Below are 16,248 nucleotides of genomic sequence, written 5' to 3'. Positions count from 1 at the left end.
TGAGAGATTCACTCCTGTAACCCCAGCAGAATGTCTTCAGAAGTGAGCATTACACAGGTTAACTGTATTTTTCAAGACCTGAGATGGATTTAGCATCAAATACCAGAACTGGTTTGCAGACACAGTGATATTGAATGGCTAAGGTTTTATGCAGCACTGGCCATTAGGGTACTTGGTGTCTAAGGGCTTGCCACACTATTTTGTGGCAGCACCTACCTGACAGCAGCTGAGAGGGAAAGAGAGAGATAGCTGTCTGTCAAAATGAGATTTGTATTTATAAAGTATTGGTGCTTATTTTTCCTTTCCTTTTCTATGCCCTTGTGTTCTACTGTTTGAAATATTTTTATAATGTATTGCTCTTGTTCTTGTTTGTAAACTACTGTTTGTATGATTTAAACTGAAGGATTAAGTGTATGCCAGTATATCAAAATTCCCATAGTGCTCCGTTACAGATTTGAACAAATATTCTCCTGAGTTGAATGACAGCTATACAGTTACATTCTGCGGATTTGAACCATTGTTGTTTGGTCTATGGAAATAAATTCAGTGTTGCTAACTCATGATTTTATCACGAGTCTCTGATGTGTGGATTATTTAAAAGCCAGAAAAAAAAATGAGAATCTCAGGTTTCATGGAGAGGAATGAGTTTCTAGTCCTCATGGTTGCTGAGAAAAGCTTGAAAACATGAGCCACGTGTACTTACATGTTCAGAAAACAAACAAAAAAAAAAATCCAAAATATTTCTTTTGGGTTAAAAATCATTCAATTTTTTTTTAAATCTCCTAATCTGATTCTCACATTTTTTGAATATTTGGGCTTGTCAGACTGCAATTTACAGTTTATTAAACATATATATTTTATCTGTTTGTAAATAACATAAATATTGGATGGGATTTCAAAAGCATTCAGTATTGTCCAGTTGCTCCTATCCAAAGCGGTAGGTCTATACTGCAATCTGGAGGTATGATTGCAGCACATGGAGACATATCCGAGCTGTCTTTGACCTGGGCATATCAATAACAATAGCGGTGACAATAATAGTGAAGTCACGGCAGCACCAAGGCTGTACAACTTAGCCGTGCCCACCCAGGACCCTAGGTACGTACTTGAGCTGCTGCCCTTGTCTCCGTTGCTTCAGTGTTACTGTTACTTGAGGGAGTTTTGATCTAGCTAGATCAAAATTAGCTTGGGTAGGTTTATACATGTTGCTATCACTCCTCCCGATTGCAGTGCAGAAATACCCAAAGTCGATGGACTCCCATTAAGTTCAACAGCTGCAGAGTTAGGCCAATATTCTTTTTGAAAATCTCATCTATGACAGGCTGATGGGATGGATTTTAGTGACATGCAAAGACTTTGGTAACTTTTAAAATTATACTATAAATACTACTAGCTGAAATGTATACCTTTGAAGCACTTTCTGTGTAAAGGTGAATACGCTGCAAGATAAGAATTGCTTCCCGGAAGGAGGGTAGGTAGTATACTGCTTTGTCTTTAGACAGTACATTTGTCTAAGTTCATGAGTATAGTCAAACAATTTGCTATACTCTTTAGTCAATAATACTGATGTGAAACAGCCATAAAGTTTACAAATGTTTCTAATATATAGGCCCTGTCTCCCTGGGTGTAAGAATGTTGTTTGTATTCATACCCAACTTTATGCTTCATACAGAAATAAGAAGAAACATTTAAAAACATTTGATTCGCAGGCATGAATCATACTGTATACCTGTTTGTAAATATTATTAAAACCATCTTAGTGCTTTTTGAGAGCAATGTCATTATTGATTCTATGTTTCTTATTTTCTATACTTGTATATACCTTCAGACATAATGTTGTTGCATTGTTGGAGGGTTTCTGGAGCTCTGAACTTCAAGAGGGCAATTGGTATCAGCTTTCAATTAAATTACTATTCATGTCATCATAGAAAATGGTGCCCATTTTTATTTCCAAGTGTATCACACAAGAGGGTAAGCTAAAAAGAAGTAGACGCAAATGACAAGTACGAGCATCCCATATAAAGGCATGTCCTACTCACACTAAAGTCATTAGGAGATCTGACTGAAGTCAGGCCTTAGAAAGCAATATATTCTTATTGTCATACGAACTAGGCAATTAACACTACTGTACAGTGTACTGTATAGTCACATAGTGAAAGCCAACTAGATGAAAATCCTTTGACTTTCTGCATTGAGTTACCACTCGATAGTAGCCTGAACTATTAGGAAACATTTTAAGGGGACATTTAACATTAACATTTATTATAGATTCTCTTCTTTATTGCATAATCAATAGGTGATATATTTGTTATTTAATTGAAAATAAAAATAGATAACCCCCAAAGACAGGTTAAAGCAATTAATCTAAAGTACTCTGGTCTCAAAAGGGTTTGGAGACTACAAATTTAGGGCCACATACTTGTATTCCAGGAAGTAAGAATATGGTTGAGTGCTAGGTCTTTAAAAACTCTTATTCTGAAGTTCTATGTGCATGTACAAATAATATAAAATAGTGTTTAAAGACGACTTGCCCGACTGAACTAATTTCAACTCTCAAACTCTAGATGACCCAACAAAATAACACCACCTTCAGCAATTATGCTATATCCATCAACCCAGACCCTGGACAAAATCTGAGGAAAATAAATGAGCTCAAAGGATGTGTGCTCTGTAGAGCTACATGTTCTCGCTTTGTTGGATCTAGAGGAAGTGAGTCACCAATTTCCTTCCATCAGCCCAATCACATTCAAAGTGTACAGAGGAGAAGGAATGGCTCTTTAGTTGAGTTCCTTTCCTTACCTTAGCTGTTGTGGTATTGTGTGAGGAAGGAGGCAATCTCTTAGGTAGCTAGTTCCCACTTATGTAGGGATTTATAGATTAAAGCCTGCACCCAAAGCATCACCTGCTAGCTAAATGGAAGAATGCAACACCTGCTTTCAAATTCTATGCCCAAGTCAGGATTCCTGTTTGGGGGCTCTGCTTCAGTACACTGACTCAGTGAACGTGATCATGTCTTCCTCCCAGCAATAATGCAGCCTAATATTTTCTCACAGAAAAAAGGAGTTCTGTAGCTCATGAGGTAAAGGCCTGTGTATTTGGTGCAGAGTGCCTTGGGTTTGTGTGTGTGTGTGTGTGTGTGTGTGTGAGAGAGAGAGAGAGAAAGAAGATGGAGAAAATGATGCCACAGTTTGTTACAAAATAAAACCCAGGTAGGATTTCAACCCCTGTGATTATCAGATACTTGTTTCCTTTTAGTAGCTGGTCTTAGTGACTATATAGTATGCGGCTTTCTCACAGGAAATCTAGCATTCCTTTAACTCAGTGTTAGAGGCTTTTGGTTTTGTGGTGAAGGCCCTAAGTTCCATAGCCATTGACAACAGCGCTGTCTTTATATGTAGGCAATCATGATTTGTTAAACTGCAGTACAAACTCATAGCAGAAAAATAGTCCCACTGTGGTAGCATCAATTTTTATGAAGATTCCCAAAGATCTGCCAACTCCCTAAAATGGGGCACGTGGTAGTAAGGGCAAAGAAAAAGTACTATAGGCTAGAACATTCCACCAGCTGGAGTTTATTGTTGGTAAAGTTATTAACTGCTCTGTTCCTAAAGAAACACTTACTTTAAAGGCACGTTTTCCCTCCTCAATCCTTTTGTTTGGATTCAGGATCACATTCTGAGATTTTCTCCACTTTTTTTTTTAACATAGATCTCCGATTCCTATTGTAAAAATACAAATGGGTTAGCTAAAATCTAAAAAGACAAATTACAGCTTTGAGCAGTATTTTTTAAACCAATAGTCACATCGTTTCAATCTAATTTTATTAAAGAGTGAAGCCTCTAATAGGCAGTCTACTAAATAAATGTTTGCAATCATTATTATTAGTGATGGCTGAGCCTCCAAAGGTGAGGAGCAGAAATGTTTCATTTAATCTTCACTGACCCTCCACACCAATTGAAGCCCTGATCTATTAAGACAAGTAAACCCCCACTTCACATTTTGGCTGTAACAGTGTAGAGAATGTACCAACTGCAAGTCCACAAATTGGAAAGAGTTAGTAAATCTTCCTTAGTTTCTGGCTGTAAGTTGTCAAATACAGGTTTCCTTTATTTTTCATTAAGTTTAGCTACAGGAGAGGATATACTTTATATCACGGGCTATCTTATGAGTGGTCTGTTTAAATATCTCTAAATACTAACTTGCGATGTCCTAAGATCAAAACACAAGTGCAAGTTGAGAGCACATGAACATTTTTGCTTCCACTGCCTAGTAAGCAGAACACCAAATCCAACAAATATTTCATCCACTCCACAGTAACTTGCTAATTCCAAATGATGCCTAAGTAACACAATCATGGCTGGCTCTTTTTTTTTTTAGAATGATGGTTATCTGTTTTGTACTCAAATATGCACATGGAGGCAGTTTCATCTGTGAGAACTTGGAAAAATTATATTAATCATCATAACAGAGTACAGCTTCTTTCTCAGCATGACTCATAAATATCTTTGAGTATTAAACCTCTTTACAATAACATTAATTTAATCTATAAGAGGACATTGCATGCAATAAATTCCATTTACAAATCTTAGTGGGCAATGAAGGGAAAACTGTAGCTCACTGCTTATTTATATGGAAGATTGGAAAACAATGTACCAAAGTAAAACATTTCAACTCTTCTTTAGCTGCTAAAATATCCTGAAATGCCTAGTGCCTTTAATGAAGCTAGAGCTTCCTAAGATTGATTCGCCTGTGTGTCATTGCTTAGCTTGGTGCCAGTCAGAGGCTTATATAGCTTAAAAGATTGTTATTGATGGCTCAATTTAGCGTTCATATATTTAAATTTTATTCAGGTTGGAGTGATGTTGAAATTTGGGGTCCACATGCTATGTTGCCAGCACAGTGGTTGACAACAAACGTTAAAATACAATAATCCTTGTAGTATAAAATGGCCATTGACTGTCTAATATCCATTTTGTGGTTTATGGCCTCTATTTAATATCTGATAATGTAATTATGCTTCAGTAAGGAATGAATCTTCTCCTGGTAAATGGAGCTATGTATGCAATGCCAATGTGAATTAAATAAAGTGACATCAAAGCTCAGTCAGGGCTTATTTTAGAAACACATTTTTAAACATTTACTATGGTTTGTTCTACTGTTATACCGTGGAGCAGATTTATAGCTGTTAGCATATTCATGTTCAAGAAATGTGTTACTTCATCCTTTATTTTAGCCTAGGAGAGAAGACAAAAAGGATTCCTTAAAATGTGAATGTTGCTTTTTTGACTTGTTTGTAAGAAACTTTTTTTAAGATCGCACAAGCTAGCACCTTTCTCAGCACCAGAGACGCCAGTGTGTCATCTCCACAATCAAAAAATTAAAGGTGCTCCAACCTACCCATAGTAATTTGGGTACGTCATGAGCCATGGAACATTATTTCCTGGTAATGGGTATCTCACCAGCTTGGATCTGTTGCTGCTAGATTTTCAAATTTATGGGGATATCTCATATGATCCTACAGTAAGTGTTTTCTCCTTTAAATTTGAGTTGTCAAGTCATGTTATACTGTTTATACTGCAATGAATTATGTTCAGTCCTATCCCATTCTCTGCTAACACAGTGCAACATACCATCAGACAGTATAACAGAATGTGACAGTTAAAATTTAAAATAACCCTTATTGTATCTGTGAATTGAATACCCAACTGTCTGTGAGTTAAGGACAACAGATGAGTTAAACATAGACTGGCATCTTTAGTTCTGAAACAACAGTAACAGTACTTCAATGTACAGTAATTTATGTTTTCTTTTTCTAATTTATTTACTTTGCTGTTTTGACTCTTTTTCCACAAGAGAAAAACATGTGCATGCAACTGGCATATAGTCACAGGGAGGTGTTTGAAAGCTGGCATGATAGACCATAACATGTTTAAAGACTTTTTTGAAAGCATGGTATTTGGTCAGATAAGATACAACAGACCACAGTGACTTTTGGATCTATCTTGTACACTTAAGAGAAATCCAAGCTTATATTCAAATCTGGATTTTGAATGCCCCAAAGCATGGGAGTTTTATGGATTTGGGGTTCCAGTTCAACTCATGATAAGGATAGCCATCAAATGCAGAACTGGAACTGGGTTTCAATTCTAGTCCGTCACAAGGTTTGGGCGTGTTTTAGATCCTAGATTTTGGTTCAGGATACTTTTTTATAAATATACATTTGGAACATTGTAATAGATCCTTTAGAATCTGTACATTATGCATTTTAACCTTATGAATTCTAGAGCTGAGATAATTGCTTTGGTTTTGGTTTGGAGCCCAACTGAAAATCTTTTGACCCAAAACCGAAAATTTTCAGCTTTTCTGAACGATGAATGATATTTTATCTCAGCTCTAAATGATTTGTTTGACCACTCAATAGCCCTAACCTTTCTCTGCTCCTTTTGTTCAACCTGAAACAATATTCTTTTGTTGGATTCATTTTGAGTGTGTTACCTTGTTGTTGTTGTTTGTTGTTTTTTAATAAACCTAGTTAAATTTCTAAAGAAAACATCATTTCAGAACAAAGAGTTGAAACATTTTGTTTCAAAAATGTTGACATGAAATGTTTAGACTGAAAAAAAAAATTGTAGATGAAATTTTTTGAATTCACAAATAGTTTCAGTCAACCCCAAACTGCATTTTTCAGTGGATAATTTTTTCATCTGAAAAATGTCACCCAACTCTATAGAATTCTAAAGTGACACATATAGGTGGGCTCACTTGGTTTGTACATCGCTTCTCCTTGCTCTCTTTCCTGCCAGAAGAACCTTTTTCTCTCAGCTGCTGAATAAGCTTCCTACGCCCTAGTCCTTACTTTGTGCTCTTTTGAACACATTTAAATAACTCCTCATTGCACTCACAGCTCTCCAAATGTTTTTCCTCTCTAGTTGCCCAGTCCTTCTGCATACTACTGCTTCTGGACTCTAAATTAGGATATCCCATCCCCGAGGCTGCTGCTGCCTCTCAGAGCTAGCATGAGGCAGGAAGGATGAGAAGGGTGAGATGCAGTATAAGGAGGAGGGGAAGTTCCTAAACCTAAAAGGACCTGGATATGTCAGGACTGGCTCTATCCAGGATTCCAGATCTGGCCACTTCTTGCTACCACCGAGCTCCCACAGGCTACCTAAAAAATAAGGAAACTGATGTTGTAATGCTAATATTCTACAGACTAATATAAAATAAAAACCTTCCCCCCACTTAATGACCCTGACCCTCCCCTGCTCCATCCCTGACCTTCAGGCCCCCTTATCTGTTCCTTTTATTTCATATGCACACACACCACATGCCACCATGACCTCTTCTTTACCCTCTGCTCATTCCCTCACACTCTCCATTCACTCTTTGCTCAGACATCCCTCCAACAATCTGCCCATTCTCTGTGATAAGGTAGAGAACACAAACAGGAGACCACATGTCAGTGTGTGATGCATCGAGAGAAAGCAACTTTCTATCTCCCTGTATAGATTTCTCTCTCATTCTTCCACTCTACTCATCACACGCCAGAGTGTATTAGAGAAATAAAGAGAAGGGTGGGAGTTGGGTGGGGGGGTGGAGGGAGAGAGCAAGTGTGTGTGTGTGTGTGTGTGTGAGAGAGAGAGAGAGAGATTGGGAAGAGGGAGAGCAGCAGTGTGTGCACGTAATAGCGGCAAAAAGAGAGCACAGGTGTATACATGTGTGGTTAATAGAGAGTGAACGAGAGACAGGGTAAGCATACCTGTATTGGGTGGAAACAGAGTATGTTTGTGTAAATCACCTTAAAAACTTTGAACGTAGGGAATTGAACCTCTCATTTCTAAATTTTCCAGAGTAGAATTCCTAAACCACTTACCTACCTCCCTATCTAATGTTTTTGTTGCCTATTCACAGCTCCCAAAAGACTAACTACACCTCTTTTGGTGGGTATGGTTGTGCATGTGTTCAGTCATTCACTGGCTACCTCCTGCGGTCTTCTACTTGCCATTTGGCTCCAAAACATCTCTAGCCACCTTATCTGCTTTTCCTTACTTAGGACTTGTCTTCATTACCCACCTGCATCGGCAGGTAGAAATTGATCTCTCGGGGATCGAATTATCGCGTCTCGTCGGGACGCGACAATTGATCCCCGAATCGACGCGCGTACTCCACCAGCCCAGGTAGGAGTAAGCGCCGTCGACAGGGGAGCCGCGGCGGTCTATTTGCCACCGTCCTCACAGCGGGGTAAGTCGCCTCGGATATGTCTAATTCAGCTACGCTATTTGCGTATCTTAAATCGATCCCCACCCGTAGTGTAGGCCTAGCCTTAGATTACTTTTCCATTTCCCCCCTACCCCTGAACTGAAGGAAACTATCCCCTGTGGGATGAAGAGGAGTGATGGTAGAGGCTGAAAATTAGCCTCAAAGAAGCTTATACCTGTGTTGTGCTGCCTGCCTTAGGCTACTCGATGTAATCACAGGAAGGGAGGGTCAAAATTAGCTTTATTCCCAGCCCAGACAACTGGACTAGATTTTCTGTGATGCTGTACTGCAGTTAGGGAGTTGAGGGAACTAAACAATAATGACATTAGTGGGGTTTAGCCCCACTTATCAGCCATTCCTGCTGGAGAGCCTAAAAAGAATAAACTAAATCACTGATCTGGCCTTTCTTTTACTTTCAGATCAAAAGAACAGCAACAATTGAATCTACAGTTTGTATAAAGAAGAGATTAGATTAATAGATTCCAAGGCCAGAAGGGGCAATTGTGATCATCTAGTCTGACGTCCTATATAACATGGGTCATAGAAGTTCACCAAAATAATTCCTAAAGTATAACTTTTAGAAAAAAATCTAATCTTGATTTTAAAATTGTCAGTGATGGACAATCGACCACAAGCCTGGATAAATTGTTCCAATGGTTAATTGCTCTCAGCATTAAAAAGAGACACCTTTCCAGTCTTACTGTATATATTCAATCATACGCCAGTTCATTTATAAGCCGACCCCTCCCCCCGCAAGATGGTTAAGTAAAAATGGAAAATTTTTATGACCCATTCATAAGGCAACCCTATAATTCAGGGGTCAGCAAACTTGGGCTCCCTGGCCATCAGGATAAGCCGCTAGTGGGCCGAGATGGTTTGTTTACCTCAAGCATCCGCAGGCATGGAGGTAAACCTAAGTAAACAAAGTGTCCCGGCGAGCCAGCTGCTTACCCTGATGGGCTGGGACAGCAACTGGTGTGGAAATGTTTTTTTTGGTGGGGACAGGGGGGTGAGAGAAGCTGGGAGTCAGGGGAGTAACCCCTGTGACCACCCCCCACATGACCCCACCCCTAGTCCAGGACCCCCACACTCTCCCCATCCCATCCCTTCCCACCTTATCTGGGGAGGGCCAGGGGAGGATGTCTGTGGCCTGGCTGGAGCTGCTCCGGCAGGCTGGGCAGCGCAGCCTCAGCTTGCTCCAGCAGGCTAGACAGGGCGGCATGGCCACAGCATATTCCAGCTGTCTGGGCCGGGCGGCACGGCTGCAGCGTGCTCTGGTGGGCCGGGGTGGCGCAGTCACAGCCTGCTCTGGGGGCAGGACTGAGCGGCACGGCTGCAGCCTGCCAGCCCTGGAGCTGCAGCTGCTTCGGAGGCTGGGGGAAGAACAGCGTGACCAGAAGCGTCTGGCCCCGTCTCTTCCCTTCTGTCTGTGCTGGTTCTCCTTGCTCCCTCTATTGCGGGGAGGGGCTGTGTCCCACCTCTCCCTCTCTATACCCGTTCATAAGCTGACCTCCTTCTCTGGTACTTCCCTTTTTTACTAAAAAAATTCAGCTTATGAACGAGTATATATGGTAATTTGTTTAGCTTCAATTTCTAGTCATTGGATCATAGAATCATAGAAGATTAGGGTTGGAAGAGAGGAGGTCACCTAGTCCAACCCCCTGCTCAAAGCAGGACCAACACCAACTAAATCATCCCAGCCATGGCTTTGTCAAGCCAGGCCTTAAAAACCTTTAAGGATGGAGATTCCACCACCTCCCCAGGTAACCCATTCCAGTGCTTCACCACCTTCCCAGTGAAAAAGTTTTTCCTAATATCCAACCTCGACCTCCCCCACTGCAACTTGAGACCATTGTGCCTTATTCTATCATCTGCCACCACTGAGAACAGCCTAGCTCCATCCTCTTTGGAACCCCTCTTCAGGTCATTGAAGGCTGCTATAAAGTCCTCCCTCATTCTTCTCTTCTGCAGACTATGTAAGCCCAGTTCCCTCAGCCTCACCTCATAAGTCATGTGTTCCAGCCCCCTAATCATTTTTGTTGTCCTCTTCTGGAGTCTCTCCAATTTGTCCACATCCTTTCTGTATTGGCGGGCCCCAAACTGAACGCAATACTCCTATTGTGGCCTCACCAGTGCTGAATAATCACTTCCCTTGATCTGCTGGCAACACTCCTACTAATGGAGCCCAATATGCCATTAGCCTTCTTGGCAACAAGGGCACACTGTTGACTCATATCCAGCTTCTCGTCCACTGTAATCCCCAGGTCCTTTTCTGCAGAACTCCCACTTAGCCAGTCGGTCCCCAGCCTGTAGCAGTGCATGGGATTCTTCCTTCCTAAGTGCAGGACTCTGCACGTGTCCTTATTGAACCTCCATTAGATTTCTTTTGGCCCAATCCTCCAATTTGTCTAGGTCACTCTGGACCCTATCCCTATCCTCCAGTGTATCTTCCTCTCCCCCCAGCTTAGAGTCATCTACGAACTTGCTGAGGGTGCAATCCAGCCCCTCATCCAGATCATTAATGAAGATGTTGAACAAAACCAGCCCCAGCGCCGACCCCTGGGGCACTCCGCTTGATACCGGCTACCAACTAGACATTGAGCTGTTGATCACTACCCGTTGAGCCCGACGATCTAGTCAGCTTTCTATCCACCTTATAGTCCATTCATCCAATCCATACTTCTTTAACTTGCTGGCAAGAATACTGTGGGAGACAGCAACAAAAGCTTTGCTAAGTCAGGGTATATCACATCCACTGCTTTCCTTATATCCACAAAGTTATCTCATCACAGAGAGCAATCAGGTTGGTCAGGCATGACTTATCATGTTATACCTTGTCTGCTAGATTGAAGAGCCTACTATTAAATATTTGTTCCCCATGTAGATAAGTATAGGCTATAATCAAGTCACCCCTTAACTTTCTCTTTGTTGAGATAAATAGATTGAGCCTCTTGAGATGCTCACTATAAGGCATGTTTTCTTATCGGTCAATCATTCTAGCAGCTTTTCTCTGAACCCTCTCCAATTTATCAACATCCTTTTTGAATTGTGGGCACCAGAACTGGATGCAGTATTCCAGCAGTGGTCTCACCAGTGCCAAATATGAAGGTAAAATAACTTCTCCTCTTCAACTCGAGGTTCCCCTGTTTATGGATCCCAGGATCTCATTAGCTCTTTTGGCCACAGCATCATAGAGAGAGCTCATGTTCAGCTGATAATCCGCCTTGACCTCCACATGTTTTTCAGAGTCACTGCTTTCCAGGAAGGAGTCCCCCATCCTGTAAGTATAGCTTAACTTCTTTGTTCCTTTATGTGTACATTTATGTTTAGCAATATTAAAATACATTATGTTTGCTTGCACCCAGTTTACCAAGAGATTCAGATCACTCTGAATCAGTGACCTGTCCTCTTCATTTTTTACCTGTTCCCCAATATTTGTGTCATCTGCAAACTTTATCAGTGGTGATTTAATGTGTTCTTCCAGGTCATGATAAAAATGTCAAATAGTGTGGGGCCAAGAACCAATGCTTGCCGGACCCCACTAGAAACACAACTGCTTGATGATGATTTCAAAATTTATGGTAATATTTTGAATTTAGGCCTGTATCAGAATTTAGGCTCCATTATCTTACCTAGGCTCAGTGTCAGGCTGACAGGCCTACAATTATCTGAGTTGTCCCATTGACCCTTTTTTAAAAATTGTCACAACATTATCTTCCTTCCAGTCTTCTGTAACTTCCCTAGAGCACCAATACTTATTGAAAATTAACATTAATTGTCCAGGAACCTTCTCAGCTAGCTCTTTAAAATTCCTGGATGCAAGTTATCTGGACCTTCTGATTTAAAAATGACTGACTTTTGTAGCTTCTGTTTAACATCCTCCAAGGATACCAATGGAATGGAAAGACTGTTATCATCACCTAGGGCGGTAAAGTGATTAAAAAAATTAATTTCAATTAATCGTGCTGTTAACAATAATAGAATACCATTTATTTAAATATTTTTGGATGTTTTCTGTATTTTCAAATATATTGATTTCAGAAAAATGTGGTGTTTAGAAAACCACCAGTTATACAGAAATTGACAGGTGGGAACAAAAGAATGAATAAACATGAGGGAGACCAGCAGTGGGTTAAGGACAAACACCTTCCTAAGTGTCCACTCCTCAACTCTGTTATGCCTTTTCTAGGAACATTTGCCCCTGAAACATTTACTGAATTCTCAGTACAGTTAGCAGGATATCTTTTTGGAAAAGGCAGGTGATGCTGGCTGGACAGCAAGTGTACAAATGCCCAAATAGCACAGTTTTTGGTTGAGGAAATATAGGTGTCCTAATTTGGACATTTTGTGATAGTAAAAGCTTTTTCTATTTAGTAAATAAAAACACCTCACCCAAAGTTTCAGTGGAGTTTAGAGAATAGCTGTCTGTTGAAATGAGTAATTTCACAAATATGTGCAGTTAATTCAAAGCACATATCTTTAGAATAATTAGAGATGAGTCCAAAACAACTAATGTGTCTCCTCCCACAATGGATTTGAATCCCCGAGGAAGTTCAAATCTGCATTAAAGCACCACTGCAGGAAAGCATCCATGTTCCAGAAATCACTTAATATGCTTAGCTTTAAGCATGTGCTTATGTGCTTTCCAGAACTAGGACTAAGACCTGGATTCAAACTTACTGACACAAGTCCCTGTCCAGTCATAATGTATTAACACTTATATTGGAATAGCAAGGTAGTTCTTATAAGCAGTCAGTAGCCAGAAAGCCATTTGTTACCGTAATGTTAGAAATGATTTCTACTGTAATTATTAAAATATAGACCTTAAACTCTTATCTAAATTTTAAGAACTGACTAGGTCACGTAATTTTTGAAAAATCACATCGTTGTTGCTCATTAGCAGGTCTTTATGAATGTAAATCTCCTTCAAGATTTATTTTCTCATTCTTTGAAAGAAAGTAACTTTACTGACATATTAATGACCTAATTGTGAATAGGCTATCCCATTTTGCTTGAAGGATAGTTCCCTTGATCCATTAAATAAATACTACATGTGGAGAAAAGGGGAGTTAGATTGATATGCAAGAAACTGCAATCGCAGAGTGCAGATTTATGGTTTAAGGTAGTAAAGGGAAGTAATATGACTGTGGAAAGATAAATGAAATGGTGCTTGTGGGCACTAAATCTTGCAGTATTGAATAACGTTGTCCATTTGTGTTTAGAACATTCCATATTTAGTATAAATGGACTCATGTCCATAAATCTTCAGTTTTCAAGGCTGACCCCCAAATTTACAATTTCTGCCAAGTTACTGACTCAGAACGTGTCTTATTCCAATTTCAGCTGGGTATTGTGACCTCACGCTATTGCCCACCATCTACAGCTACTGTATTGGTGCCTGTATGGATTTCACAACATCTTGGCAGCCCTACTTTGCAGGTAGTGTTTTTATGCTCATTCTTATTTACTAACATGATAGGCCCATGACAGTGAGATCATGAGCTGAGCCTTATAAACTTGGAGGAACTTGTTCACCAGAGTTTAAAATGAATCTTTGGCGAACTGCTCGAGACAGCCCTAATTTAAAGACTCTGAGGCTTATGTGCTGATGATTTGTGCTAGTAACGTGTTATAATTGGATTATTGAAGTATTAGGTAAATTCAGACGGATTTACTGTTTGAAGTGGAAATATAAAAAATGCTGGTATGATACTAGTGTTTTGTCAGACCTATTAGGAAAATGTTCCAGTATTGCAGCAACAACAGATCCGTTTTCAAATATTCAGACTTTCTGGCACATAACTTTCCAATCACCTGAGAGGACAGCTCAACAAAAGTCTGTGACCTCTCTCGAGCTCCCATTTGATTCACTTTCTGAACAGTATAGACTTTATTTGTATTTGGCAATATTTTTCATCCAAATAATTAATTAGAAAGTAGTGTGGTATGTGTAATTAAAAATATTATGGCTAGTTCTGGAGTTATAGGATGTTTTATCTTAAATAGCCACTGGCAAACTCCAGCATGCTTCTTAAAATATAAAATTTGATATAAAGGCCATTGTAATTTCATATACTTTTTCTGTATTATCTTTCACAGTATGCTGATTATCAGGGTACTTGAGTGTAAACAGAAACTTATAATAATTTGATTTGCACTTACACTAGTTTTTACAAAGTATCACTATCTTCATTATGTTCTGTCATCATTTTACAGATGGGTAAACTGGGTCATAGAAAGGTTATGTCGCTTGACAAAGATCACACACACCAAGTAGGCAGTGCAACTGTTTAACATCTGTGAAAGTAGGTGCCTGAAGACGGATTTGGAGTAAAATTTTCAAAAGCTCCCAGTGACTTGACTTCAATAGTACTGAGGCTTGAATCCTAAGTCACTAGAATGCTTCTGAAAAATTTTCCTTTGGAGCCTAACTTTAGGCTCCCAGGTTTAAAAAAAGTTAACCTTAAACTTTGGTCTATTCCTTAATCCACTTTTGCATTCCAGACTTAATTCCTATAGTTTTAAATGAATAAGGCACAATAGCATACACTATGAATGGAGTGTCATTCTCAGTTTTGAATTGTCTTGCTTTTGTTGACTTAAATCTGTATTCCTGTATGCTTATAGGGCCTGCCATTTTCTTTATGCTATTGTAAAGTACTCTTATTCATATTCCTAACTACTTCCAGCAATTCTGGGTATTGCTCAAATAGTAGGTAAGAGCATGTTATGCCAGACGTATGACCAAATCACATATCCAAATATCCACAAACCTTTAAGGGAGTCCAGATTCAGACGTAAATTTTGCATTTCATGCCTAGCAGTAATTAATGTAACATGTAGCAAAACACAGAGGGAATCAGAAATTTATATGTCCTCTGATTTGGGGGCTTTATAATGTCACAATAATGATTAATATTAATATTATTTCTTGAATTCCATGTTCTTGAGTAGTTTATTTGTAGAAAATAAATCCTTTGATAATTATATTCCATGTTTTATCCCAATATTTCCTATAAATATGTTTCTTGAATTAAGTAAACTAACAGATTTGTACTACATTTACGTTTTGTTAAGGTGAATTACACAAACTAGCAAACAGTAAGGAATTCAAGGTTTTCTTGCTTTTGCAGCCATTCCTGTTTGTCAGAGGTATATAAACAGGATGCGGGAAGTTTCTGGCATGCTTATTGATTTGATCATGTAAATAAGTATAAAAGGGAGTTTATAGAACATGTCTTTTGAAACCATCATGGCAACGCTTATTAGCTTAGAGCTATTGTTAATTATTGATGTCACTATTACAGCTAATTTTATTAGCTACTGTGGAGCTATAATAACCATTATTGAGTTTTAAACACATTAGGTAGCTTAGAGCTTTTTAAATACACGGCTGCATTTTTATATACTTTACCACTAGGCTACAACTGCAGAGATGATTTGCAACATTATTAAGGTGTGTGTGTGTGAGAGAGAGAGAGAGAGGGAGAGGGACTGCAGGTACATGCTGGCCCAAATTGCTTATCACCAAGCAGCGAGTTAACTCTTTGTTTCACTTTTGTGTTGAGGCACTGGGGGCTGAAGGCCTAATTAGTCTGTCAGAGGAAACTTTGTGATGACAGTACTTGATAGTCACAAGTGAGAAGACATTTTGGAAGACAGAACTTTCATAACTTAGGGCTTTTTCCTGCTCTCTGTTTATTGATAACCTTAAATCATATTGATTCTGTTTCACTTTTTTAAACTATTGCACTCTAAAATTCTCATCATTACAACCTTATGGAGGAAACTTGCCAATGGAAAGACTGTTTTATAAATTGCTGAGACATCTGATCCACTCCAGCAGTTTATAGCATTGAATGTGAAACAATTTCAGGTGCATACACAAGATGAACCATGAGAACAGCAAGGTTATTATGATGTTCTATACTCTTTCCAGGTAGTTTTTGCACTGTGGTATGGTTGCTTCAGGCCACACTGCTAGCAGAAATC

This window comes from Trachemys scripta, chromosome 11 (genome assembly GCF_013100865.1).
Source record: "Trachemys scripta elegans isolate TJP31775 chromosome 11, CAS_Tse_1.0, whole genome shotgun sequence".
In the NCBI taxonomy this organism is placed as follows: Eukaryota; Metazoa; Chordata; order Testudines; family Emydidae; genus Trachemys; species Trachemys scripta.
The sequence above is the reverse complement of the archived record's forward strand: the minus strand, read 5'-3'. Positions refer to the sequence as shown.